Below are 26,990 nucleotides of genomic sequence, written 5' to 3' on the forward strand. Positions count from 1 at the left end.
TGATAATTGAAAGTGGCAGTAAAACACTCTCCAGCTATTAATTTTTGTTTTAGTTTGGCTAAGGCTGCCAATGCAAAATACCAGAAATGGGTTGGCTTTTATAATAAGAATTTTATTAGGGGAAAATCTTAAAGTTCCAAGGCTGGGAAATTTCCAAATCAAGGCACCATCAGAGATGCTTTCTCACCAAAGTCAGACACTAGTGATCCTGGCATCCTGCCATGGCAGCCAGTCTCTGCCAAGGTCCCTGCCCTCCCCTCAAGGCTAGCCATCACCAGGAGCTCAGCTGTGAGTGACTGGGCATTTGGCTTGTCTCTTCACCTTGAGCTGCTCCATGGGCCTAGCCTCTTGGCAGCTTCATGCCTCAGTTTCAGCTGCTAGACTTCTTTCACTCTTCTCTCTTACATGGTCCAGTCAAAATAGCAGAACTTCCTTTTCCTTGTACCACTTTCTCTTTGTGTCTCTGTTTATATAAGGCTGTAGTAAGAGGGTGAAGACCCAAACTGAGTCATGCCTTACTGACATAGTCCAGTCAAAAGCTATTTAATAAAGTGATCTAATCAAGGTCCCTTAAAAGAATCTTGTATAATCAAAGGGGCTAACACCCACAGGAATTGAGTGCTTAAAAAAAAACAGAATCTTTTTGGGGGATTCACCAAATTTAAAATATCACAGGGACCTTCCTTAATCGGAGGAGGAGCCAAAAACATATATAAAACATCTTTTCCAATGATGAGATATGAAATCTCCATTCTTTCCTGGATTTCTAAAAGAAACAACAAAACAAACAAACAAAACAAAAATGCCCACCATTACTACTTCTTTTCAGCTACTCTGGAAATTCTAGCCAATACAATAATGCAACAAATATATAAGAAAGTCATGAGAATTGGAAAATAAGGAACAAAACAAAAATTAATCTAGACTGCAAGACTGTGTATGTGCAAATTCCAAATGAATTTGCAGACAAATTATTAGCAATATTATGTGAATTTATCCAGGTTAGTAGATACATCATTAAAATAATAAAATCAATTCCATTCCCATATATCAGAAAAAAAAATGGAAAAATCATTTAAAATAATTATACAATTTATAATAACATCAAAAATATTAAGTACGTAGAAAAAGCCTAATGAAAGATGTGCAAGCCACTGCACTGAAAATGAAACATTATTGAGAAAATGAAAGCATGCACAAAGAAATTGCAAGCATACACCATATTCAAGAATTGAAAGAGTCAATATGTCAAGAAGTCAATTCTTCCCATCCTGGGAAGCTCTGCCACATTCTCTAATGGAACAGCAACAACCCACCAAGAGCAGGGGCAATGACGAGTGAAGAAGGATGGTCCACTGATGGGCCTTTGATATTAAGGACTATGCTTATAAGCTTTTGCTCTTGAAATTGCAGTTTAGCCTAGTATTGTATACCGCCTAAGAGTTGCCTCCTGAGAGTCCCCATGTTGCTCAAATGTGGTCTCTCTCTAAGCCAAATTGAACATATAAATGCACTTTCTCCACAGCATGGGGCATGACTCCCAGGGATGAGCCTCCCTGGCACCAAGGGATTACTACCAAGCACCAACTAACAATGCAACTGGAAAAAGATCTTGAATTAAAGTGGGGAAAGGTAAAGACAAATGAGTTTATATGGCTAAGACACTTCGAAGTGAGTGAGGGGGTCATCACAGAGGAAATGTTAATGCACGTCTCAGCAGGATCTCATAGACTGCCAAAGGAGATACTACCCCAAATAGTGGGGCTCCTGAGGGCTCTGGAGGCACCCAGGTCCTAGGGTCATGTCAGAGTGCTCTGGAGTTTGGTGCCTTACCAGTAGGCCCTACTTTAGAGTTTGTGCTCCTGAGTGTGACAGAGTGGACTCTATTGTGAATTCTCTACACATGCCTCTTCTGTCCCTTCTATTTGAACCTATAGTTGGTGCTGGAGTTGGTACGTGTATGTTTGACAGACTTGAATCTTTGGACATAGATTCATGGTCCATGTGCTAGCTGGACCCTGAGCCTCAGTGAGTTGCAACACCTACACTCCAGTTCATTGGAACTCACCTAGGACAAATAACAAGGAGGTGAGAATGGACAGCCACTATACCAAGAACTGAGAGAGTCTACAACTGCAAGCAAGAGAGTCCCATCCATCAGTCATATGGGATCAAGGTCCCTCTCAATTAGAGGTGGAGTGGGCCTCACCATCCCAGAATCCTTAGAATTGGGAAATAGAATATGGACTAGAGTAGACTGACTGGTATTCTACTATAGACTTATCGTGATTCTAGCGATGGCAGAAATTATATCGTTGATGTGAAGACAGTGGCCACTGGAGGTGCTAAAGTCAGGGAGAGGGAAAATAAGGTATAATATGGGGGTATTTGGGACTTGGGATTGTCCTGAATGACACTGTAATGACAGATACAGGCCATTATATATCCTGCCATAACCTACAAAATGGAGTGGGAGAGAGTATAAACTACAATGTAAATTATTTTCTATACTGTGTGGCAATGCCCCAAATGTGTTCATCAATTGCAATGAATATGCCACACTAATGAAAGAAGTTGTTAATATGAGGAAAGGTGGGAAGTGTGGGGAGTGGGGCATATGAGAATCTCTTATTTTTTTGCATGTAACATTTTGAGTAATCTAAGCATCTTTTAAAAAATAGGAAAAAATATATTAAAAAAAGAAGTCAATTCTTTCCAATTTGATCTATAGATGTAATGTCACACTAACAAAATTCCAAACAGAGTGTTATGGGAAATTGCTGATGCGAAAATTTATTTGAAAATGTGAACAGCTAAGAGTGGCCAAAACAATATTAAAGAAGAAGAGCAAATTCAGAAGGCTCAGACTGCCAGATATCAAAATATTTTATAAAGTTTATAATCCCAAAATGGAAACAACCCAAAATCCACCAAGCTGTCATAAGTATGACTGTTGCATGTTTCTCATCTGCCCTGAGTATAGATCATTGGAATCATACTGTGAATATGATAACTTCAAATGCACTGAGGTGCAGTATAGGGGAAAAGAATCTTACCATAGGGATTAGGTAGATTCTGAATTTCATATCCTGATTCACTGCATGGGGCAGGCTGGTGGAGATAGGGTCAATGTATCTCTGGGTCTCATGCACCATGACATCCTTGTAGCACATGCTGCTTTTGTCCTGCATGCAGGGGCTCCAGTGTCTGCCAACCACAGTCAATATCTTCCTGGACTTTATCCAATAAGGCACAAATTAACACTGAAGCAAAAGAAGAAAAATGCACATTTGCTATAGCAATTCAAAGTGACATGAAGCATTATGAAATTGTCCCAACATTGTTATAAACATAAATTATATGCCCAGATATATACCTAGACATAGAGAGAAACTGTTATAATATAGTTACATATAACTTTCCTATATGCTAGGTATTAAGAGAAATCTGTAAATACCTGTATTTTAGAACACAGGATGACTAACACATAGAAATAATGAAATATTTCAAAACATAAATAGCACATAATTAAAAGAATTACTGTCCTTGCAGAAAGAAAAACAGGAATCAAATAATAATTTTATATTAAAATAATTCACGGTGATTTAAAAATTAAATTGTACTCACAGATGTATATGGACATGCATGTTTGCTTGTGCTTATCTGTGTGTGTGCAATTTGGAATAGAACCATCTCCATCCTCAACATATCAAAGGTCACTTTGAACCATTTTTGTGGTTTGTTTTGAAATTTATGTTCATATTTCTAAATAATCACACTTTTTACCACTATTTTTCATTATCTATTTTTAGATCATAACTAATGACTTTTTGTTCAATGAGATGAGGGACTTACATCTCTACTGTTACCCCATACAAAATACACAGACACATCAACAAACATATACACACACACATGCACATGTACATGCACACACAATTCCCCCACTCCACTTTCCCCAATATTTTAATATTTCTATCACAATTTTTGGCTATATCAATATTCATGGTTTACATAATTATGACTACACAAGTATTGTTCTCTGGTAAGATAATTATGATTATGTTTCATTTTGGTGAACATTTTTGCCCTTAAAGGTATATCTTTATTTTAATCCCTAATTTTCAAGTTGATGATTAAAAATTATTTTCAACTGAGTTTGTAGATGTTTCAAATTCCTAGTAATATTTTCCCAAATGCTCAAATCTGAGACAACTGATCATATTTCTTTTGCTGGTGTTGTCTTCCCTCATACACACTCTGTCAACACAGTCCATTCTAACTGTTTCTTTTGTAGGCCTGGTGCCCAGCAGCCACCTGGAAACCTCCACTCCTACATGACTTCCTCTGATTGGTTTCAGGCATTTGAATAGAGCAAGTCCTGCAGTAACTTTATGAGAAAATGTAAAGAATGGGTAAAAGTTTTGCAAATTTATAGGTCTGAAAAAATCCATTTAAAAATTAATACACAAGATGACAGTTGGTCATGAGATGTCTAATGCTGTTCTGATTCCTTATCTTTTATATATAGTGAAAATATGATATGGAGAGATGAGGAAATAAGAGAAGGTCATATTTGCGATGTGGTAGGATAGTCATTGTTAGAGGTACTCTCTTTCTAGGTTTGCAGTAATTAAAAAGCTGTGACTCAGTTTCTCCTGACATGCATTGAGGAAAGACATGTGCCCCCTCATAACCTACATGTCTGAAAGCATGATACTTCCCCAAAGTTTGAACAAAGAAACCACATAGAAACTGGAGAAAGGGAGATAGAGACCTTCACTCCCTGCAGATAAAAACAACACCTGTTCCTCCAGCATTACCAGAAAACGTAACTCCCTAACTGACCACCCTCTAGCCACGCAAGGGAAAATTTTCACCTCAAGGGCTTCCTATTGGCTCCTGCACCTCACTTGAAGTGCAACCCCCTCCCACTGACTATGATTTCCCTGCCTAGGGATGTATTGTATAAATTCAAATCCCCCTTTTCCAAATGGGGGATGAAGTCTATTCTTCAGACACCCTCCATTGGGAGAACTTCACAATAAATTTTCTGCCTGTAGTCATGTCAGTCTCCATGTCCCAGTGAGTGCCATTTTTCTCCAACATTTGTGCTGAAACCTGGGACTGGGGTCATGTTGAGACTGACTGATTAGTGAGCAATCTTCCTTCTGCCACAACGAAATGCCCATCCAATACTGCACATCAAATATCCGCTGGGCAAGTTAAGGGTTTCTCCAGTGGAGGATCCAGCTCTCTCTCTCTCTCTGTCCTTTTCCATTGTCCAGGAAAACTCACAGGAAAGATCGTAGCACTAGGTCTGCGATGTTCACTGTCCCTGAGAGCCATGGTTGGCAGAAGGGCTGTGTCCTCATGGGAGGAAACTCTTGGCTCCTGTATTAGTCAGCCAAAGGGGTGCTAATGCAAAACACCAGAAATCTGCTGGGCATTATAAAGGGTATTTACTTGGAGTAGGAGCTTACAGTTTCCAAGCCATAAAGCATAAGTTACTTCCCTCACCAAAGTCTATTTCCACATATTGGAGCAAGATGGCTGCTGCCATCTGTGAGGGCTCAGGTTTTCTGGGTTCCTCAGGGCTCTGCTCCTCTGTTTCCTCCATAAGGTCAGCTGTAGACTATCAGGCGAACAGCTCTGTCTCTTTCCCCAGGGCTCCAACTTAAGATTTCAGCATCAAACTCCAACATCAAAACTCCAACATCAGAAACCCTCAACACCGTTCTTTGCCCTGCCTTTTATCTGTGAGTGCCCACCCACCAAGGAGTGGGCTTTCAACACCCTAATCATAACTCAGTCATGCCCAGGTACAGATCAGATTACAAGCATAATCCAATATTTCTTTTTGGAATCATCAATAATATTAAACTGTTACAGTTCTGGAGATGTCTGGCTCCAAGCCCAGTTTCCTATTTCCTTGGAGATATCTGACTGATTTGGGGGCTCCTCTCTCACTCAGTATCTACCTGTCCTAGAGATCCTTAGTCTTGCCCCACCACCAAAAATGGAGAAATCAAGTTTGTCCCACCCAAAACCACAACTCTGGGCTGTCTCCTTCATAACCTTAAAACTCTATACCCGGATGGAAACAACAGACATAAAAATCTCATTTTCTGTTATACCTCTGTGTGGCCGCAAAATTGGACAATGAGTGTCAATGGCTGGAAAACAACACTTTCAATTTCCAAGTTCTCCAAGACTTAGGTAACTGTATCCAGTGCAATGGCAGATGGTCAGAGATCCCTTATGTTCAGGCATTCCTTTTTCTTCTTTCCTTCCCTCTGCCAATCCTGTTCTTCCTACCAAATTCTTCTTTTACACCAGAAACCTCCTCAGAACTCTTCCTCCTCATCACTTCCACCCTTTCTGAACACTCCAACTTTGATCTCTCAAATCACACCTCCCCCCCGTACCTCCTCTATATAATCCTTCAGTGTTATATCCAAACACACCCTCCACCCCTTTTTCCTCCCCCCATCACTGCTGCCTTCTACCCCTTTCCTTCTCCCCCTCCTATAGGCACTTATGGAGTTTACCTCCCCTTCCTCCTGTGCCACAGTCCTCCACCTCCATCAGCATGCAGGCTTCTAACTCCACACAGATGCCAGCTCCTCTCTTATCTCTCTGGGAGCTGAAAGAAGAGTCAGAGTATATATTCCTTTTTCACTCTCAGATTTAAGCCAGATAGAGAACCTGTTAGGATCTTTCTCTGAAAACCTCTACATCATTCTTTCCACCTGTCAATCCCCAGAAGAAAATAATGTATTTGGCTTGCAGCCCAAACCCTTGCAAATACCCTAAACTAACAAAATGCTGCCAACAGCCCTGTCAGAGCCACAGGAGTCCCCCAGGGAAAAAAAAAAAAAAAAACTAGTTCTAAATCCTCCATCCTCCAAAGTTCCTAATAAACATCCCACTCCAGACGAGTAAAAAAAAAAACCCACCAAGGCCATGCTTCAAAGGCAAAAAGGCTAAGCACTGGGCCAAGCAGTGCCCAAACCTACAACCTCCTCCAAGGCTGTGCCCACTGTTCAAGCAAGAAATCCACTGAAAGTCTGACTGTCCCCAGATCTCTCAAGGCAAAATGGCATCATTTACCCACTCAGATAAAACCTCCTACTTCAACCTCTAAGAACTTCTGAAACCAGCAACAGATAATTAAATGTACCCAGAATCTGTGCAGGTCCCCACACCCATATCCAAAACAGAGTCTCAGATAAATTGTCAGGTAAGACAATTTCATTTCTTATTAATACAAAACCACTTACTCTGCCCTTCCCAAAGTCCCTAAACCTTTAACTCATTCCTCAATCTCAACAGTGATGGTCAATATATAGTTTCACAAATGTTCTTTTACTGTGCCCACTAAGAAGCCACTTGTTCACCCATTCACTCCCTTCTCTGCTCCCCCCTTTTCCATCAAACTCTGTCAGTCCTGAAATCTAAAATAGTAAAATTACTATCATTGGTGCCCATCACAAATCAATCACAGTTCAACTAAAAAAACCTACCCACATCCCATTCAAACCCCAATATCCAGTCTCTCTTGATGTCCTGCACAGTATCAGACCTACAATTACTCACCTCTTACAAATAAACCTTTAGCTTACATCTGAACTTTAAGTCTGTCTACGTGTTCACCTAAAAAAGTAATAATCCAAAATATATATGTATTAAATATCTGCCTATCAAAACTGCTAAGTTAAAGCTTAACTGCATTTACACTGCTCAAATATTCCTAACTGGTTGCTGATTACTAGTTAAAATATTTCCAAGAACAAGCTTGCATTTTACAGAAAACAATGGTTCCAGAAAAATCTTAAGATAAAAAATGTGAAATAATAAATCATTAGAAACGGTCATACCAAAAGAGTAAGAACTATAAGTCAAATTGCTGAGCTTTATGTTTCTGTTAGTGTGTCTCAAGAAATCATTAGTCTGGCAAGTTATTTAGTTTTCATGGTAATTGTATGCTATAAGAAGTTTGCTCTGCAACAGCTTCCAAAGTTAGCTTGGTAAGTTAAATATGAAAGGTTTATAGAATGTGTCATTTTCTTTGTATTAAGGAAAAAGAAAGTAATTTTGTCTTAAGATAAAAAAGGCTAGTTATTAAGAGAAAATAAAATGCAGGACAAAACCTGAATAAATACAGAAAGTGCAAAAGGTGTGCAGTAGAGGAATTTTTGTGCCTAAAAGTGAATAAGATTAATGGGTCTATCTATAAAGTTTTAAAATTTATACTATCAAATAATATACCATTGCAAAGGTAAAGTTTGTTCTTTCTCTGTTAAAGTAACAAATTTCTTAAATCATTGGTCTGGTTTAGCAAACGTTTATAAAGAGCTTTTCTCCTGACTAATCAGTATACAAAAAATTCTCTTTTATCAAAATAGCTTCTTGTACTTTAACCATATCATGTCCTTGGCTGTTTAAGAAAAAAAAAAAAGTCATCACTTTTAAAGAAACAATGTTTAAAATTGATTCCATTACCTTCCCCACTGTGTGGGATGTGACTCCCAGGAATGAGCCTTCCTGGCACCAAGGGATTACTACTAATCATTAACTGGTGATGCAACTAGAAAGAGACCTTGAATAAAAGGGTCAACTTAGAATATCTCAGGCTATATGTAGGATCATGTGTTAAAAACTGCTTTCTCACCTTGAATAAAAAATGAGAAATGGTAAAGACAAATGAGTTTATATGGCTAAGAGTCTTCAAAAAAGATTCGGGAGGTCATCAGAGGGATCACACTTATGCATGCTTCAGCAGGAACCCAGAGATGGCCAAAGTAGATACAACATCAGGTACTGGTGTTCCTGAGGGCTATGGGGATACACAGGTTCTATGGTCAGGGCAGATGGCTCTAGAGTTCAGTGCCATGTCAGTAGGCCCTATTTGGAATTTGCATTCCTGAGTGTGATGGAGTTGGACTCAGATGTGACCTTTCTATACATGCCTCTTCTGTCACTTTTACTGAACCTGTGGTTGAAACTAGGGTTGGTGTATACTCAGGAGATTTGAATCTCTGGACTGTCTATTTTACAGCTGGGCCCTAAGCCTCAGCAGAGTTTCAACTCCTGTTCTCTGGTTCATTGGACTTACCCAGGTGAGCTAACAGGGAGGTAAAGATGGTCAGCCACCACACCAGAGAACCGAGAGGATCTACAACTCCAAGCAGGAGAATTGCATCCATCATCCATGTGGGGTCTAAGCCCCCTCTCAATATAGAGGTGGAGTGGACATCACCATCCCAGGGCCCACAGGACAGAGGAATAAAATATGGATTAGAGTGGACTTACTGTTATTCTACTATAGAAATATTGTGACTAGTAATGGAAGAAATTGTAGCATTGATGTGGAGAAAGTGGCCATGGTAGTTGCTGAGGGCAGGGAGAGGGAAGGGGAGATGAGATGTAGGAACATTTTTGGGATTTGGAGTTGTCCTAAAAGATATTGCAAGGACAGATGTTGGACATTATATATCCTACCATAACTCACTGAATGTACTGGGGGAGAGTGTAAACTACAATGTAAACTATTATCTATATGATGCAGCAGTGCTCCAAAATGTATTCACCAAATGCAATGAATGTGTCACAATGATGAAAGAAGTTGTTGATGTGGGAGGAGTGAGGGGGTGGGTATGGGTTATGTGGGGCCCTCTTATATTTTTTAATGTAACAATTTTTGTGATCTATGTATCTTTAAAAAAAGACAATTCAATTTAAAAAATCCAATTTCAGAAAACAAATGATTTAAATAATGAAAAAAAACTTTAAAAGGAATTCTTTAACACTCTCTTAATTAAAGTTGTATGAATAAAAGGTTCATATGAATATTTAAAAAGTTTATAAGAATATTTAAAAAGTGTATAAGAAAATTTAAGTGTTTCAGCATAATATTAGATAAAAATATAATAGTGTTAATAATGGTTTTAATTATTATTAAAAATGGTATGTATCACAAAACAACCTCTCTGCCTGAAAAAAAAGTGTTTTAACTCATACTTGTCTAATTTACACTGAAAGCTGCTGCAAGGCAGATACTTTAACTCATACTTGTCCAATTCACATTGAAAGCTGCCAGGAGGTAATATATAACAGTAAGTTACCATAAATTAAAGTAACACCACTACTGTATGCAGCAACCCTAAATATTGTTAGTTTATTATAAAAATTAATATCTATTTATGACACCATCACTTTGTTTTCAAAGCTAAAGTTTTCTCTAATATCTCCTTAAGCAAATCAAGACAGCCTGCATTCATCCTTATGTGAAAAGACCAACAGGGGATTTTGCAACGCTTTCCCAAGGCTGTGTACATAACCCAATCATCTATCCTGGCTTGGTGACCAAAATCTGACTGCTTAAAAAAACGTGTATCTATAACCCTTTTTCATTATATTAATAACATTATGTTAGCCAATAATTCTTTTTACAGAATTAAAAGAAGTATCAAAAACAATAGTATCTTATTTTAAAAACCTGAAATGGGCAAACAATTGAAACAAGCTATTAAGTCCAAGCTGCTCTGTCAAATCCTTTAATGTCGTTTAGTTGGGTAAACCAAAACTATTGCCTTCTGCTGTAATTGATAAAGTAGAATATTTTCTCAAATTAAGAGTTTCTAATATTATTAAAATAATAAAAACCCTTCATCTCTCATTTTGTTCAAATATTAAAATCACTGTATGTGTTAACCTAGAAAAGTTGTTAATAGAAATGAGAATCTCCAGCAGACTGCTTAAAATAAGAAACAAGAGCAGGGAAGGAATTGACACAAGCTTAAGGAGTAAATGAGTAAACTCTAGTTAACCTTGTAAATTAAATCTAGGCAGCACCAACAATAGCTTTAAGAAAAAGTCTGCAGCAGAGGCAACATTCTAAACAAATACCCTTTGGGTTGTAATCACAATTGTAGAAGGGACGAAATTACAGTATAATAAAACAAACGGTGCAGCATACCACACACTTTTGTAGGTAAAAGGCTTAAATCATTAGTGTCTGCTCATTCTGAGGACTGCCACCTCTATCTAAAGGTGAATTGCAGATAGAAAAAACAAGACAAGAACAATGAACTGTCATAAAGCACCCTCCATGAAGAAGAAATCTATGGAAAGACATCTGAAATGCTTGCCAGCAGCAACAGGTAATGCTCTATCATATCCCTGCCAACCCCACTAACACCCCTTTTGAGACTGTTAAAGCAAATACTCTCTCAAAGACCCAGAGTTACACCATTGAAAACTGAGGAGCAGCAGAGTGGCTCTGCAAGAAAAATGGGCATCTTGACTACTGAAACCTTGTAGCAGCACTTCTAGCTGCCTATTGCTTGCCAAGAGCTCATGGATGTCATCCATGAATATTCATTGTGCTCACCCGACAAGTGAACATCAGTCCCCCCTTGTTCTCAGGAGGAACAAGGTAAGCTTTCACTACTATAAACACTGCTAACAAAACTCTTGTAACCAACCAACGACTATTTGCTGCCTAAAAATTTAAGTACCCTATATAAAGTGCCAGCCACCCTACAGCCCAAAATGAAAAATAATAATTTGTTATTGCCTATGCCTCAAACTATATGAACAGAAAAAAATAATGTCATTTGGGCCAAGTTGTGCAGACTTACTGGATGAGAATCTTAAGTCCATGAAAAACAAAACCCGCACAAATATTGCTATCAAACCAGTTAATAATCTGAAGTTTCCTATTTCTGCTAAAACTCTATGTATGTCTATGCGAACTCTTCTTATACCTAAACTAATTTTAATGTCACTCAAACCTCATAGCATATGGCCCATCAAACAAGTTATATTAATAATTGAGCTATTGACACTATATCTAATGGGTTTTCCTCATTATCTTAGCCCTGAATCTCATAGTTACTTCCCATATTAACCCCACTAATAACCCTTCTTCTTTTAATATCAGCAGAACCATACATTCTCCAAGCTATAATGTTGTAGAATTTGAGAGAAGTTCAATTACTTGAGTATAGAGAGGCCAGGACTCAGGAATGATTTTGAGAAGGAAAAATGGTTTATTGATGGCCGGCTGGACTCGGGAACTTTCTGTTTGAATCCCGAGCCCTGAACAAGATTTTTTAGTCCCTTTTATACAGAGAGGAAAGGCCAAATGGTCCTTTTGTTTCACTTCTCAATAGGCTTGAATTAGTATATATTTCCACATCTTAGTAAGCTTTTAGCATGGACCTCACACTTTCGATAACCTTTTAGCATATTTGCTTTGCATTTCCCCTGAATACTTAAAGTTTATAGACCTTGCATTGTTAAACTGTCTCCTGCTCACCAAGGGCAGGACTGCAACCTTTCATCATCCCACACCCACAAGTCACAGATAGTTTAGGTTATCTCTGAAGAGACAAAGAGCCTGCCACCCATAGCCCACATCAATAACACAGTTCATTCAAACAACAGTCTGGAACATCACCCAGAATCACATGAAACAACCTCCTACTAATGCATGAAATTCAATACCAGCTGTTAAACCCTAAAACACCATCACAATAACTCAATGAAACCCCACTCCACTCCTCAACAGCAGAAAGGAACCTGAGATAATAACCGTGGGAGTCAGTCATGACTATCCTTATTTCTCTCTTATTTTTCTTCACCTTTGAAATCTTTTTACCCATTATAATACTCTTACTGATAGTATTGCTGTTTTTCTTTTTAACCCCTGTCTCTTACAGCTCCTCTCCCAATTCATACCAAATCATAAAATCAGTGACCCAGAAATACATAGATGGCATCTTTCTGATATGTGACAATCAATATAAACCCCTGTGAAATGTGAAATGACAGTCCACTGGACAGAGTGGAAAAGAACTTTTCTCCACCCCTTGACAGCAGGAAGTAGCCAGACTGAGCCAATGCCCTAAATTCCCTCACCCTCCCATCCTGACCAGTACCATATATCCCAATACTCAGGTCCCCCAAGATATATATACAATGAGTTAAGAATGCTCAAGGTTCCCTGTCTCTAGGTTTGCAATAATTAACAAGCTATGGCTCAGTTCCCCCTTACATGTGTTGAGGAAAGACAAGCCCCCCCATAAGCCTATGTGTCTGAAAGCATGGCACTTCCCCAAAGGTTGAACAAAGAAACCACATGGAAACAGGAGTAAAGGGAGATAGAGACCTTCACTCCCTGCAGATAAAAACAACACCTGTTCTTCCAGCATTCCAAGAAAGTATAACTCCCTAACCCACCACCCTCTAGCCATGCAAGGGAAAATTTTCACCTCAAAGGCTTCCTATTGGCCCCTGCATCTCACTTGGACTTTCAACCCCCCTCTCACTGACTATCATTTCCCTACCTAGGAATGTATTTTATAAATTCAAATCCCCCCTTTCCAGAAGGGGGCTGAAGTCTATTCTTCAGTCCCCCTCCCTTGGGAGAACTTCTTAATAAATTTCCTGCCTGTAGTCACATCAGCCTCCATGTCCCGGTGAGCAACATTTTTCTCCAGCAGTCATCTCTTCATTTTCTATGGTAGGAAGGCAACAGATTACAATTGATTTTCTTCTCTGGAATTTTGAATGATTTTCTCTTAAACTGGATATTCTGAAATTCCATGATACTGTCTCTAGGGTGGGTGTTTGTATTCTTTCACTTTCTGGAAACTTGATGAGAATTTTTTTATTGAGATGTCTGAAATTGTATGTCTTTCTTCTACAACTGTTCATACTGTGCTGTATATAGCTGGCTGCTGGATTTCAGAAGGTGTGATGGGGAAAACAGCTAAGGAATTTAGAATGCAAGCACTGGACTCTTATCTAACCTCTTTTTAGCTCTGCACCTCTTTTCTTCCCTGTCTCTACACATATCTCTGAGTACAAGGCTTCTTTATAGTTTCTCTGGAGTAAACCTGTATCTTAAATGGGGGTGGGTGGATGAGTGGGATTACATATTAAAAGGAGCTGTGGAGGTAACTTGGGCAGGGAGACCCTCCATTTATTGGCCTGATTCTCTCATTACCTTCTCAAACATTTGGACTTTCAAATATCAAGATGGATGGGGATTGCAAGGGCACAAATTGGCTTTTCCTCCTTGACAAAATCTTTCTTGTCTGACATATAGGCTACATTTTATCCAATCTGGTGCATTAGTTATGACATCTCCATCTACTCTCTGTGTTTCAGACTTATTGGCTGTTTCCTGTTCTCCACTTCTCCAACTTTAAAAATGCTAATTGTCACTTATAATTAGCTTATAGTCATTTCTGTAGGATACAGAGGCAGAAAAAGATAATTTGCATTACTAATATGCAATGCACAATTGGAGTCTCTTTAAAGGCAAATTTCCAAAATTAAACTGTTTATTAAAAAAAATATTGATCCAAAACACTTATCACTGCAAATACCATATCTTTGGACACAGACTCTTGAAATAACAAAATACCCTTAGGCAGACCCTCTGCCTAAATTGAACTTAACTTTTTAGTGTGCATACCAGACTGTGCAAATTTTCCCAGGCTGCTTCTCTAAATGTTTAGAATTTCCCAAAACTGACCTTCCAGAAATTTCCAGAAATTGAAGTTTGCCACTCCATAAAGGAAGAGTATATTTTCCTTCCTCAGCATTAGATCACTGTATTTTCATAACAAGGAGAGATTTGTGCCTGCAGCAAACCATCTCAATGGAATCCAGAGAGCACACTAGAGCTTCAGGGCTTCTCCTACTGCCCACAGCATTCCTTATTCCTTTTGGTCACCATTCCCTTTTATACAAAGGTGTCTTATTTTTATTGTTTCATCATATTTGGACAAATTACAGCTGATGTAATAATGGATCTTTTCTAACAAAGTCATTATTGAGAAAACTAGTAGTGTCTTGCCAACTTCTATTCCAAAATTTCCCTTATGCACCATGTGTGGTCATACTTGTGACCTCCTGGTGCTTCAACAGGAGCAGGAGTCCACATCTCAGGGCGGTGCTCATTGTCTCTGTTCCTGCACTAAATAAATCCCATGTACAGTGACCAAGTTGCTCATGGTAAATGCTGATTGCTTGTTGTGTTTCCCCTGGGAAAGATTTTAAGAAATTATTTCATGAATTAATTTGCCTGCATATTTATTTACAATGAATCCAAAATAATACAGATTGATTTATAGTGAAGGATGATATGGGAGGTGTGTGTGGGCTCTGTTGTATTTAGGAATGATATTGGCTGTATGTGTATTCAGTAATATGGGCTGTGTGTATCCATGCTTACCTAGGTTCCTAAAAGCCTCTAGATTCCAAGAAACTGAAACTTGATACAACAAAGAAACTCTTTTTCATGTCAAAACCTCTCCTGGCCCCACCCCATGTGTCATTTGTATAAAGGCAACCTGAAAACCCTGCTTGGGGCTTGGTCTTTGGATGGAAGTCTGCCAGGCCTGACTGGTTGTAATAAAAATTCTTCTCAGAAGAATCTTGTGTCCTGGTGTTCAATACTGTGATCACCAAATACTCTCAACTGCCACAACATTTCTGGAGGTTTGTCCAGGATCACTGCAAAGGCCAGAGATGGCAATGCTTAGTTGCCCTTTTTGGACACCTCTGAGGAGACCAGGAGGGCCCAGGCAAATCCTGACACAGGGCATCCCTGGACCCCTTTAGTCCAGAGCGGTTGTGAACTATGCCAGAGTCCTCCTGGGAGAAATTGGAGGCATGGAAGGGTTTAAAAGAGACCCTGAGAATGAAACAGAGGAGCTCTGCACACCAGATGGGTAAGTCCCATGGGGGGTATAGTGTAGGGAAAGCCTAACTCTGAAAGTTAGAAGGGGAACCTGATCACCTCCCAAGAAGACCTGAGTACTCCCAAAAGGGGTGGTGTGGGGGAGCTGTCTTCTCCAGGTATAAAAAAGAGTGGGCAGGAGGGTGGCTGTGTGCATGTGATTGAGAAGAACATGTGAGATGCAAAAAAACAAAAACAAAAAAAAACACCTTTTCCAGGCAAGTGTGGGGTCCCAATCTGCAGTTCTGTAGTAACCCCAAATGGTTAGCGGCAGTGGAAGAGCTCACTAAGAAGCACTCTAAGTCCCCATGAGGGGAGCAGCCAGAGACAGACAAAGCAAAAGGCTGAGCATGTGTTACACAGTGCCACCACAGGGCAGGAACATGGGAAACACACAAAGTAGGACCCTCTTAGGTTGCATCCTGAAAGCCTTTACCCACATTTTCACCTTCCTACTTCTTGCCACTGAATTTCTCTTTACAACTTTGTGTTAGAATGCTTTGGAATGTTTTAAAAATATTTAATAAAAATAGTAGCACCACAAGTTAACATTTGATTTACCTTTGCTAAGGTAGTAAAGGTTTGTTTACAGTGGGAAAGGTTTGGTGGGTTTGAGTACCACTCCCTCACTCCCTTAAAAGGAAAACCTGCTGTTTAGTTTTGGCTAATTGCAAGTTAGCATTTGGTTTACTATTGCTAAAATAGTAAAGGTTTGGCAGTAGTGAGAGAAATTTCAGGGGTTAAAGTCTCACTCCCTTGCCCCCTTTAAGGGGAAACATGCTGCCTTTTTGTGCCTTTATTTTGGCTAATCTCTCTCTTTCTCTTTCTGCCACCATGGGGAATGAAGCATTGGTACCCCAGTGCTCCCCACTAGGATGCATCCCGAAAAATTGGTCTAAATTTGGAGGATCTTGGTTACTGAAAAATAATTAATTTTTGTAATGCAGCTTGGTCTAGATATAGATTAGATAACAGAGAAATTGGGCCAGAAATAAGTCTTTAAATTTTAATAGTAAATTGCAATTAAACTTGTTTTGTAAACAGCAAAAAATAGGCAAAAAGTCCTGTTAGAGGTTCTCACTCAGGAGGTGTGCAATAATTAACAAGCTGTGACTCAGTTCCCCCAATATACATTGAAGAAAGATCCCCTCCCCCATAACCTAAATGTCTGAAAGCACAGCACTTCCCCAAAGGTTGAACAAAGAAACCACCTGGAAATGGGAGTAAAGGGAGATAAGGACCTTCACTACCTGCATATCAAAGGGAGATAAGGCAGTGGGCTTGGCTGAGTGGTTAGGGCATCTGTCTACCATATGGGAGGTCTGCAGTTCAAACCCTGGGCCTCCTTGACACGTGTGCAACTGGCCCATGTGCAGTGCTGATGTGCGCAAGGAGTGCCGTGCCATGCAGGGGTGTCCCCCATATAGGGGAGCCCCACACACAAGGAGTGTCCCATAAGGAGAGTTGCCCAAAGCAAAAGAAAGTGCAGCCTACCCAGGAATTGCCCCCCACACACGGAGAGCTGACACAACAAGATGATGCAACAAAAAGAAACACAGATTCCTGTGCCACTGACAACAACAGAAGCGGACAAAGAAGAACACCCAGCAAATAGACACAGAGAACAGACAACCGGGGTGGGGGGGAGGGGAGATAATAAATAAATAAATAAATAAATCTTTAAAAAAAGGGGGGGGGGATAAAAACCTTTACTCCCTGCAGATCAAAGGAACCAAAATGTTGTGAGTTAATGCTGTGTGAGTCCCCTTTAGCACCAGGCAAAAATCTTAAAAGCAATAAAAATAAAAAATGTGAAATGATGGAAAGTTTGGAAACAACCAGGCCAGGGGAGTAAGAATGATGAGTCAGATTAATGAACTTTATGTTTCTGTCTGTTGTAACTTTTTTTGTGTTTGTCTGTTTGTTCAGTGCCAGTGTATGTTTTCATACCTCTGGATGGTAATATTAAATTATGTAAAATGGTAAACTTTAGTCAGATTAAGACTCTGGGATACCAGATTGGTTGACTAAAAAAGTGCTTCTTCATTCTTCCTAAAGTAATAGGCATGGCCTCTAGCTTACCAGCAAATTACCCATAGGAGTCTCTTCTAAGGAATCAAAAAATTCTGCCTTCTGCTGGTCCATGTGGCCATAATATATCCAAAAACAGCCTCTGTATAAAATGCTAAATTCCAGTTGAACCAGTGTAAGAAAAAAGGACAGATAAATCTGAGACCCAGAAACCTCATGCCATGTCTCCTTAAAAAAATAAGGAAATATACCTCAAACTTCTCAGTTTAAACTCAGTTGTGCCTATAGAAAGTGTGAATAGTGATCAAGATAAAAAGAGCTCATATGCCATCAATTAAGATCAAAAAGTTCCTAAAATGCTAAAGGTATAAAATTCTCTCTTCTCTTTCAATCTGTGCTTAACTCTGCGTTCAACTTTGAAATTTGCATTTAACTTTGTCAGTTTGCTATGCCTAGGAAATCAGATTCTGGGTTCACCTGTTAGAAATTGGATAACAGTGAGAGATAACCTAAAAAGGAATCTTTAAATGTCAATACTGTCTTGCTGGTGGATTTAATGCATAAATCACAAGTAAAATTAATTTAATTGCTGGAAAAGCAGAGAAACTTCACAAAGTTGTTACAGATAAAATTCTTGTGGCTTAGTTACTTAAAGTATCCAATTCACCTTAAGGTAACAACTTACTAAAAACTGTAACCAAATTCTAAACTGACCTTACCTTCATTTATGGTCACTTCAAGCCTAGCCTCACACCTCATCTTTGTTTATGGTTAGTTCAGAGTTTATATTATTTACAGATGCCTTTATATTATAAAACAGCAAAAGGATAATAACTAAAATTATATTTGGGTAAATTTAGCCTAACAATCTCTCCCTTATGGCTCAGGGGAAAACAAACTTGAGACATCTGTGTCTCCTGTCCTATTGGTCCCTGAAGCTTTAATAGCCTCAGTGAATATACCTATAATTAGTCTTGCTCATCCAAGATCTGCTAAAGTCAAAGTAAAACATAAGGTTCTAAAGCAAAAGACAGTTGTATGAAAGCATTAGGAACATTTTGGTTAAAAGCCATTAATTAAAAAAACAAAATTCTTGTGCAAAACTACCTGATCATAGTGCAAATTAAAAGAAAGACTTCAACACTCTCAAATGAGAACTAATGGAAGCACCAAGCCTTGGGCTCCTGGACCTCAGCAAACCATTCTACCTATCTTTATATAAATCCACAAAGAGGGGAAACCATGAATCCCTAGTCTAGGAAGCCTACAAAGAAAAGCATTCAAGGAAATCTTACAAATGTTGTTTTACGGTCAAACTTGTTTTGTAAAAGAATGAAAGTTTTAAGTAATTAAGTTGTGTTTCCATGTCAAACTACTCATGTCTGCCTATTTGCTCAGTGCATATCTTCACACTTTGGGATGATAATATAAAATTAACAAGTAATTCTTAAAAGAACTCTATTCAAATTGTTAAAAATTAAATATGCAGTTATATTTATAATGAATATGCCTAGAGCCCAAATTAAGGTGAAAAAGACAAGTCATACAAAAATCTAAATATAGCAACTATTAAGAAAAGTAAAAGGATTTTCCTGAGCTCTTTGATCTACAGAGGCCCCAGGGCCTTCTCTTTGCAAGAGCTCTGAGGGAGGGGCTAGATGTAACAAATTAAAACTTTTCTAAGCAGAAAGAATTAAGAATCAGTTTGTCCTTATAAGCTCATTTTTAATGAAATCAAGTAAAGAAAGAAAGTAGACCTGCTCTCTTTTAAATGCATAAAGTAAATTCCATTGGTTGCTTGTTGTAATCTAAGGTAAATTAACCAGTCTATGTGGTTGTGGTTAATTATAAGTAGCTTGTAAGAGCATCTTCCAAGGTGAAGCATTTAAATGGCTAGTTCTAAAAAGCCATCATTAACTAAAGACCTAAATTAATATTAATGGCAAAAGTAACTTCATAGCAGTGAAACCTGTCTGGAAGTCACCTCAATGTGCATATTTAAGTGGTAGTAATGAAAAGTTACCTTGATTTCATTGAGATTCTTCAGTTTTCATTTTTTAAAAATGGAAGAAATAGTTTTTCCTCTACTGCTAAACTAAGAATACCTGTGAATTAACATCTTCATGGTAAAAGTGTAAAATTAAGAAGCAAAGTACTAAAAAGCTGAGTTGATTTGATATGCTACACATTGCATTGGAAATGTTTAAAAGTGTATAAACATCAAGAGATAAACATCAGCATTGTCATACTCTCTTGTGTATTCAAACCATGCCTTGAATACACTGCAGGTTGTCTCTCCATATGAGTTATTGGCTAGGTTAGTCACTGACCCCTAAAACAACAAATGTATCTACTACATCTCTGGTTGTGCTCCTGAAGTTGATGGAGACTGCATTGCAGTTTCAAACTCCTGCAGCAGCCAACGATGGCTCAGTACAGTCAAATGTACAATGAATATAGCCTTCAGACTGGCACTGTTTCATAGTGGAATACTGGAAAATACTTTCCTAGTCTCTCTCTCTAGGATCAATGGTACTGCAGCTTGCTCACTTTGTGAGAGACATCCAAGTGGAGCAATGATCACCAGAGTACTGTGATTAAAACTTACACACAATTGGCATTAAGCTTGCTCCCCTGGAGTGGTAACATGCAAAGTTATTGCAAACCTGGAACTTAAATCTATTAATTGCAGTTCAAAAGGAAACTTATGCATTAAGTAGTACATCAATTAGTAGTAAGTACTGTACCTATATCCTATTCTAGATATGTGCTTAATGATTATGGTAATATCTTTTCTATTCTAGACCATATATAAAAAAAAAAAAATTGAGCATGTCATAAGTCCTGATAAACTTCTTTCTAAATAGTTAATAAATGTGCTTAACCCAGGTCTCCCTCCTAGACCTTATTAATGTTAAAGGAATGTCCAGCTTAGTTCACTAATCCTGAGGGAAGTCAGCTGCCTAAGAAAGTGCCAGCTAGAAACACCTGACAGAATGTACAAATGCCTGTCATTAAATGGCCTAAAATATCTCTTCAAGAGAAAAAGCCAAGTAGTGTCTTGTCAAAGTCAGCTGTTCCCTCTAAATCTAGCCCAAATACCTATTGTAGGGGGAGGACAAACAAGACATTCCTTTAAGGAAACTTTTTTGTTTTCATCTCCTTTAGCTTAACTTGAAAAAAGAAATGCTTCTTCCCATTCTACTTAAGAAAAAATTCTGTTTTCCACCAACTTTGGGAAAATGCAGGCTTTGCAGGCACCTGACCTTTTTTACTTCTGTGGTCCAGTGTTCCTTTAGTGGAACCATATATTCTCAAAATTGTAATTGAGTTTATTTCTTCCAGAATTGACATCTTGTTAGCCATATGGAAACTTCATTCAGATTCACCCAGAATGCCAGATATGTCTTCTTCCAACCGAGATAAAATAGCAAGAGTTTCACACCTTGTCAGGTAGGGGCTACTGCCCCTTACCAGCAGGAAATAGCTACAGGGAATCACCCCCTTTAAGGTTAAAGGTGTAAACTCTCTGAGGGGAAAATGAAACAGGCTAGTAAAATAGGGAATCAATAAATGAATCTGGAACTTGGCAAAAAATCCATGTGGACATCAATAACTCCCAAAATGACTGCTGAAAAACCCTCCCCAAGATTCTGCCACTCAGAAAAAGACTTCCTCCAGAAGCCAGGAGAAGTCCCTGATATTCCTCAAGGTCTTTATCATTGGTCCCTCCTAGGAGATTTATAAAATAAATAAGTAGTCAAAACAGTGAGCAGCTAAAACCCCTCCCATACTCTCAGCATACTTCCCTGCTTCCTCCCCTTAATAATACCTAGGATACAAGCTTTGATAAATAGGACAGTAAGGACACAGACAGCTGCCCATCTCATAACTCCAACAATAGTGATGCCAAAGCTTAATAAATTTAAGCATGCATCAAAGAGGGGAATGATATGGGCTGTGTGTACACTCTGTGTGTATTCAGGAATGATATGAGCTTTGTGTGAATTCAAAAATAATATGGGCTGTGTATATATACAAGCTTATCTAGTTTCCTAAAAGTCTCTAGGACTCAAGAAACTTAAACCTGATCCAACAAAGAAAGTCTTTTTCATGCTAAAACCTCTCCTGGTGCCACCCCATGTGTCTCTTGTATAAAGACAACCTGAAAACCCTGCTTGGGGCTCAGTCTTTGAACAGAAGTCTGCCAGGCCTGGCTGGTCATAATAAAAATTTCTTCTCAGGAGAGTCTCATGTCCTGGTCTTCAATACTGCAATCGCTGAATCTTCTCAACTGCCACAACAAGGAAACAGAAATTGGAGAGAACAGGATCTGAAAAAGTATTGTATGGTATATTAGAGACAATATTTTAATTGTTCCAATTTTATTTCCTCTTCCTTTAAGCGTATCTTGCCTAAAAATTCCATTTTCCAGCTAATTTAGAGTTTGATTGGCCATGCAATATAGTTCATGCCAATGAGATATAAGCTGAACCCTGCTAATGCCACTTTTTGCTTTATTGCTTAGTCAAACCACAGATGTGAATATAGAGGTGGCACAGATATAATCTTGGGATAGGAGGATATAAGTATGAGCTGAAGGCCTATATAGGAAATACTGTAAAGAAAAATGGAAGGTACCCAATTTCAGGATGCTTCAGGGCTACTGTGTTGACTTTGGATTGACCCAAGTGACTCTGTATGTGAGATCAATGAAACCACTCTTTCTTTAGCCATTATTAACTGGGATTTCTCCTCCTTGTAGACTGAGAATAATTGATAGAAAAAGGCTGTAACAAGAAAGATGTCATAAGCCTGAATCAAGAGATTGCAATCAGCTTCTGTTAAAGGATTGCTGAGGACTCAGTATGCCTGCAGACTCATTATAAAGTTTAAGTTGTGTAAAAGATAATATGGTAGGCATAACCTAGAATGCGCTATAGAGAGAAAATGAATTCACAAATACAAGGAGGAGCTAGCATTATTGTATTCCAGATGCAAGGCACTAGGCAACTCAAGCTAGGAAACAAGGGAAAGAATGTGTAGGAATATGCAAATTGCAGAGACACAGCAAACTTGAAGCCAGAGAGTTTGGGCATTAACTGCCCGTGAGGGCAGTTACTGCCCATGATCTTGTCTATGGGGATTAGTTCCACACTTTGGCAAAGGCATGGTAAAATGATTTATTAAAGCTCATCTGTTCCTGCTTCAGAGCAAAAATAGCTCTGTCCTTGCTATCTCTGCACAAGCTATCTCTTTTCACTTGAAGTTTGAAAATGGCTTCTTCTTGCACATCTGCCGCTACATAGGATGTGAATCTAGAGACAAAGTTTCTTGTTCCAAGACAAAACATCCTTGAGAAATTTAACTTTAACCACAGGCTTTGGCAGAATCCAAAAATACATAATATATAAACAAGAGAAATAAACCAGACGGGGCCCTCCCTGCATACGAGTTTTGGTGTGTGAGTCTTTCATTCCTGTGGCACTTGTCATCTTCATTTCAATGCTTGCAATTTTGTATTTTCTAACTTCTTTGTAATTTCATCCATTTCACCTGAAGTGTACATTCTTTTTCTCCTCTGGTAGGTTATTGGTTCCTAGAGAACAGGAACTATTATTCTATTTATTTAATAATTCAACAGTGAAATCTTAAGTGATGGTTTGTGTAGACTCATGCACTCAATAGGGACATAACGTGTTTGTCTAGCATTATTTGTCTGATCATTTAAACATCCCTAGAATGTACAGAGTTAATCAATGGACCACAACCTACACAAGCAAAAAAATAACTAAATTGTCATTTAACACTGTACCTGTTCCATTTTGATAAGGAAACAATAAAAAAACGTCCTGAGCATTGTTAATGTCCAGGAATTCTTGGTATTATTTTTTTGAAAACATAAGTTTTTTTATTAATTTATTATGACTCACAGCAAAATAATCTATGAGAATGGGGAAAGCCAAGAAGACCTAGATGGGGGAAAAATTATTTATTAAATAAAAAAATTTAATGAAGGCATAAATGCTACAATACCAATCTCTGATTAGAAACTGGAGCTATAATGATGATTAAAAATGCATTTCCACCCTGAATCCTCCATGCTGATAGATTTGAGGGAGAAAATTCTTACCAGAGGATCAATGATGATAATCATTTCCTAAACTCATACATAATTTTTAGAAACTAAAAATGCCTTTACAGCAATTTTCTCATTTTTATAGCAATTATTCCCTATACCTTTGGAACAATGGATGTCATAGATTGCTATGATTCACACTTCATAGATGAGGATGGCAGGTAAGGGAATTTGGGCAACTTGAAATGTAACACAAAGCTATTACCTGCTGTTTCTACTTCTATCTAGTAGAACTTCTATCTACTTCTATCTCAGATGTAGAATTAGTATTTTAAAACATTGAAGGTACCATGAAAGTCAACTTTGCATTTTATAGATAAAGCAGCTGTGCACCAGAGCATTTAAGTGACTATGCTAAGATCACACAATTATCATTTAGGCAGAGAGCAGGACAGGCAAGCTCAGCACAGCTCATCCTGCATAAACTGGATCACATCATAATCCCTAACCCAATGACCTTATCAGCTAGGGTTCCAACTGGAGCATGAAACTCCCCTCTACTTAGTCAGTGTTTCCTGGCAGTATCACAGTCCCAAACATTTGCCCTCCTTGATAACCCAAATTAGGACATTTCTGCCAAGTAACTTGATGAAGAAGTCTTAAGAAGACTAGCTTTGTCAGAAATGGAAGCTTATCAGCAAAGCCTTCAAGACTCCCTTGAGTGCTATGGGCCCACTTTTGGGAGTCACCAAGTACTTTATGGAAACTGGACTTTGGGCTTAATAGAAAAACCACTAAAGAGGGAGCCAGTGGCTTTATTTTCAAGCCCAATATTTTGGATAAGTGTTTTCTTGCATGCAAAATAAAGAGCTTGACCATCTTTCTCCAATGTTTGTTGCCAAGCTCTGGCCAGGACTGTGGTGATCAAACATTCACTTCACAATTTGATCTCTACTGAATGTAGAATTTGTCAGAGAAAAAAGAATACATGGTTTTTCAGGAAGACAGGATCTTGGCCTCACCTGGATCCATGGGGAGCTCAAAATCCTGAAGTTTTCAAGGCAAAAATTTAATGCCTTCATTAATTTTTTTTTCTTAACTTCCATCAAGTTAAGAAAATCCTGATCTGTATAATCAAAACAATTCTGGTTGGAGCTGTCCTGGGTGGTGCTGTGAGAATAGTTACCTGACATTGTATGTCCTCCCAGGGCCAATGGGTGGACTGTGGGAGAGTGTGGGCTATGGTGTGGACCATTGACCATGGGGTGCAGCAGTGTTCAGAGATGTATTCACCAAGTGCAATGAATGTCTCATGATGATGGAGGAGGTTGTTGTTATGGGGGGAGGAGAGGGGGGAGGGGGGTGGGGAGTGTATGGGGACCTCATTTTTTTAAATGTAACATTAAAAAAATAAATAAAGACAAAAAAAAAAAAACAATTCTGGAAGATAATGGAGCAGACCACATTGCAGGGAGCACAGCCCAGGATAAAAATGGGATCACAGAGCAATGCTAAAGAATTGGAAACATTTTTACAACACTATTAAAATAAACATATAAAACTTTCTCTTTGAGATAACAGGAAAAGGTAATTTTAAAATCACTAAAGCAATAACTATTTAGAAATTCTCTTATCAACCAAAAATTGAACATGCATAGAATCAATACAGCATTTTCCCATTTAATCCTAACTGGTTTAATAATGGTTTTCTAAATACACTATTATCTCCACTGCCTTTATTTATACTCTTCTAACCCAATTATTATTTTGGAGGGAAAAAGAAAATAATGTACAGAGGCCAGTTTTTAAAACTCCTAATAATTCACATCATCAGTTCAGAATCTCATCTGTCTACAAAGCCTGTAGACAATTAAGTATTGATATTGGAAGATGAAAATAAGGACTTTAAATTTTTTAAATAAAATAAACAGATGATGGAGCCATATCAACAGAGGGAATATTTAAAAAGAGATTATGAGTAAATCCAATATTTGAGGTAACAAATATAAAAAGTAAAAGTCTTCCATGTTGTATGTGAAGAAAAACTAAAAAAAAAAAAAAAGAGAAACTATTTCACTTACCTAAAATAAAAACAATTGTTAAGTTATTTAAGTTTTCTTTCAAAGTAAAATAACAAGTATGGGAAGCAAAAAAGTTGAAATAAAATATAAAATTAAAAGCAAAACTAAAAAAGTTGAAATTGATGAATGTAGGTCTTTTATTTCTTCATTATAATATAGGAAAAAACGATATTGTGATATAATTGTCTCTCTCATCACCAGTCGAACTGATGTGGGCTATGGGTGGGAGTTTGTTTGTCTCTTCGTAGATAACCTAAGCAGTCTGTGTTCTGACTTGTGGGTGTGGGACGGTCGCTGCAGTCCTGCCCTTGGTGACCATGGCAACGACTCCAGTCCCAGGAAACAGTATAGCAATGCAAACTCTATAAACTTTAAATATTCAGGGAAAATGCAAACCAAATGTGCTAAAAGCTTATCTAGAATGTATAAAGTCCATGCTAAAAGTTTACCTAGGATGTGGAAGATATATACTAATTCAAGCCTATTGAGCACAGAAACAAAAAATGATTTGGCCCTTCCTCTCTGTACAAAAGGAACTCAAAATTCTTGTTCGGGACTTGGGTTTGAAACAGGAAACTCCTGAATCCAGCCAGCTGTCAATAAATCATTTTTCCTTATCAAAATCATTCCTGAGTCTTGACCTCTTTTATTCCGCAAATAATTGAACATCGATTCTACAGCAGAACCACCAAATTTAATTTATTTGGGCAAAGCTGCCAATAGGGATTTCTGGGATTTTGCTCTATATTAGCCATCAACAGAAATCAGTATGCCAGAATATTTAAAAACTGGGCCACCATTTAGGTCAATTCCCTCATTTTAGAGATGGAAAAAGTTAAAGTGGGGATAGGATTTCCTTTTTGGTTGACATCTCTAAATGAAACAATCTTCAGCAATGATCAATAAACTTTATATGCAAAAAGCCCCAAAATTCATATCTGTAAAATAATTCAGGGTGACTTGAATCCAGTGTTGTGAAGAAAGGACAAGCTGTTGACTAATAGGAACCTCATTTGGTCACTGCTACAATACCAGGACC

The 26,990-nt window shown here is 38.2% G+C and overlaps 1 pseudogene; it reads right to left on the reverse strand.

Annotated features, from left to right (window-relative positions):
- The window catches only part of LOC101432570 (cytochrome P450 2C19-like), a 256,387-nt pseudogene that overhangs the window by 165,671 nt on the left and 63,726 nt on the right, over nucleotides 1-26,990 (reverse strand).

The sequence above is a fragment of the Dasypus novemcinctus genome, chromosome 6 (genome assembly GCF_030445035.2).
Source record: "Dasypus novemcinctus isolate mDasNov1 chromosome 6, mDasNov1.1.hap2, whole genome shotgun sequence".
NCBI lineage: Eukaryota > Metazoa > Chordata > Mammalia > Cingulata > Dasypodidae > Dasypus > Dasypus novemcinctus.